General features: G+C 37.2%; 1 long non-coding RNA gene across 1 annotated transcript; it reads right to left on the reverse strand.

The window, feature by feature from the left end:
• Positions 1–925: 925 nt before the first annotated feature.
• On the reverse strand, positions 926–2,486 carry LOC127858273 (uncharacterized). Its single transcript, XR_008038837.1, has 2 exons — positions 2,390–2,486; positions 926–2,195 (listed from the first exon to the last, which is right to left on the reverse strand). It is a non-coding gene; the product is annotated as an uncharacterized LOC127858273 (long non-coding RNA).
• Positions 2,487–3,622: the final 1,136 nt, after the last annotated feature.

Here is a 3,622-nt window from a genome sequence, read left to right on the forward strand (position 1 = left end):
TTCCTAAACCGTCCCGGAAAGTTTGTAAACTGTCCGGGACAGTTAGACAGCTGTCGATAAAAATAACACTTCAATCAACGCTGTTCAAAAGTAAGAAACTGTCCGGGACAGTTTAGTAAACTGTCCGGGACAGTTTACAAACCGTCCCGGATGGTTTCTAAACTGTCCCGGACAGTTTAGAATAGTTTTGGACCAGTTCGTACACCCGGACAGTTTCTTACTTTTGAACAGCGTTGATTGAAGTGTTATTTTAATCGACAGCTTACGTCACGGGTTGCTATTTTCGGCGTATGACCAATTTTAAGGAAGTACAGTGGACGTCATGGTTTTTTTTATCGGCGTATGGAAACAATTATAGGGCGTAATATACGGCCGTACGCCGCTTAGTGCAAGCCCTGCCTTGTTGGGAGAAAGATGAGTATGGGACTACCTGAAATCTCAAAGCCTGTCTATCCTGTTCCTGTCTCTACTCGTTTGGCGATAAATGATGCAAACAGTAAGCAAAAGATGAAACAGTATGCAGACAGCAGACGTCACACAAGTCCGTGTACATTGATAGCAGGTGACCAGGTGCTGGTCAAACAGCGTAAGGTTGACAAACTTACACCTCCATATAACCCTGACCCTTACACAGTCAAAGAGAGACGTGGAAGCATGGTTATCGCTGATAGGAATGGTCATACCATTACTCGCAATTCCTCACATTTCAGACCTGTTAATGCTAGTATTCCTGATCCTGATCCTGATCCTGAGGGTGAACCTGAAAGCATTGTTGAATGTCCAGTCCCTCAGTTACCTGACCTTGGTTCGAGTCAATCTGATTTGTCTCCTACAATGACTCCTGTTCCCTTGCGCAGAAATCCACCTAGAGCAGCGGGAATGCCTAAGAGACTCTGTGATTTTGAACTGACATAGGTTAGCAGTGTCTGTTTTATTCAAGATCATGGTATTTGAAAAATCATTGGAAGTTTTGATATAAGTTTAATTTTTGTTTAAATTGTTAACATTGTTAAATGATTGTTTTATCAATGTAAAATAATAATCATTTTACGCCATGATCATTTATAGGCAATGACAAGCTATTAAACTTAAGACATTAGGATTAAGTTAATAACATTATATTGTTGTATAATAATTAAACAAAGTATCAAAAGGATTTCCCATTAAGCATATGGCTGCTAATGTTTATTGTCTAGTCAAGTAATCTTTGATTATATGCCTGAACCATGAGTGTATGTTGAATGTGAGTTGTTTATTATTACCATTATGACTTACCTCCCACATAAATACTTATGCTTTGAACAATTGTGTGAAACTTTAGATTTCCTTGATATGTTTAAGTAAAGAAACTTTTATCAGAGTTATTATGAGAGTGGAGATTTGATTAATCTATAAGGACTGTGAAGTTTTGTGTTTTATTTACATGGACATTGAAACAAATTACTTTGATTACTTATTCCTTTAAAATGTTGCTCAGTAATTTGTTTAATTTAACTTTATGCAAGTTTTCTTTAAAGGTGGGGAGGAATGTAGTGTTGTGTGTAAATGAATAGTTGAATGTAACCTGTGGTGTTTTGTACGACTAAAGAGTTTGGGTAATGAACGCTTTCTGAGTAGCATGGTCTTGTTGTCTTTAAAACCCGTAATTGGCCATTTATAACGTGCTTGTACGAGCTACAACACTAAAGCTAGGGGATGTAATTTCAAGTTTGAACGTGTGGAACTACTGAATGCCTTCAATTTTTTGGTTTTGCCTGGAAGTTTGAGCCCGAGGGCACCAGTCGATACAAATGTACATTCGTGTCATGCTATTTATGTGAGACTGAGGGAAATTGCCCTAGGGAAAGAGGACATGAAATGGTTGCGCATGATCGAATCTGCATCCATGATGCGTGACACTGCAAATGATAAATTAATAGCAGCGTGCAAGGAAATTCCATTACGTTTGAAAAAGAAATAACTGATGTCTTCTTCTTCGTATATTGTACTTAATCCATTATGTGCTCCCCTGATGTCGATCCATGATGTGCTCCCCTGATGTCGATCCATGATTGTCTCCCCTGATGTCGATCCATGACGTGCTCTCCTGATGTCGATCCATTACGTGCTCCCCTGATGTCTTCGTCGTATATTGTACTATATTCGACTGATGAAATTGGTCTTGATTTTACTCTTCAGACTTTGATGTCTCAAATCTGTAACAATATATGTGTAACTAAGTTATCAAGACAAATAATTGCTGAGCGTGTGAACGATTGCCAAGTTTATCTTGATCCAAACATTATTAACAATTCCTTTAATTTAAAACTAATAAATGTGTGAAGCATCAGCAAAGAAACTCGATAAATGATAGTTAAATAGACAGCTTGACAATAAAGGTATACTTTACCACGAACGGCGAGGTTCACTTGGATGACAAACTAACCCTCAAACATGTGGTTGTTATTTGCGGGGAAACACTCTTTTCCATTTTCCTGATTCCATTGGCTGTTTCGATTGGTTGTTTCGGCTATGGAAAATAGTTGTATGGCCATAGACGAGAAAGACCGGTTATGGAAGAGAAAGACCGGTTATAGAACATTTAGTTTTAGAAAGACGTCGGAGGACTAAAAGATAAAAAGTAAATAGTAATAACATAAATTTCATTCTTAAATACGAATTAATTATATGTACTGGTACTAGTCTTCTATCTGCAATGGTCAAACATGGATGTGTATGGTGTACTTAATAAATAAATAAACTACACATATGGTTTATAAGTTTAATGTACATCGATAATAAATATATAATCAGGCAACTTGATAGTGCGCGTGCATGTGATGAGCGCTACTGCAAGTCGACTATGGTCACAGTAAATAACTTTTTAAATGACAACATTGCTCATTTCTTCAAGTCGACTATGGCCACAGTGATTGACTCTGAAAATGAAACAATTTTTCGTTACTGCAAGTCAAATATAGCTACAGTAAATGACTCTTAAAATGTCAGCACTGTTCATTTATAAAAGTCGACTATGACCACAGCAAATGAATCTTAAAATGACACAATTTTTCATTACTGCAAGTAGACTATGGCCACAGTTAATCACTCTTAAAATGACACTATCGTTCATTACTGAAAGTCGACTATGGCCACAGCAAATGGCTCTTAAAATGTCCCCATCGTTCATTACTGCAAGTTGACTATGGCCACAGTAAATGACTCTTAAAAAGATACCATTTTTCAGTACTGCAAGTCGACTATGGCCACAGTTAATGACTCTTTAAATGACACCTACGTCCAATACTACAAGTCGACTATGGCCACAGTAAATGAATCTTAAAATTACACCATTGTTCATTACTGTAAGTTGACTATGGCCACAGTAAATGACTCTTAAAATGACACCATTGTTCATTACTGCAAGTCGACTATGGCCACAGTAAATGACTATTAAAAAAACACCATCGTTCAATTCTAAAAGTCGACTATGGCCACAGTAAATGACTCTTAAAAAGACACCATCGTTCATTACTGAAAGTCGACTTTGGCCACAGTAAATGACTCATAAAATGTCACCACTGTTCATTACTGCAAGTCGAATATGGCCACAGTAAATGACTCTTAAAATGTCACCACTGTT

The sequence above is a fragment of the Dreissena polymorpha genome, chromosome 14, assembly GCF_020536995.1.
Source record: "Dreissena polymorpha isolate Duluth1 chromosome 14, UMN_Dpol_1.0, whole genome shotgun sequence".
NCBI lineage: Eukaryota > Metazoa > Mollusca > Bivalvia > Myida > Dreissenidae > Dreissena > Dreissena polymorpha.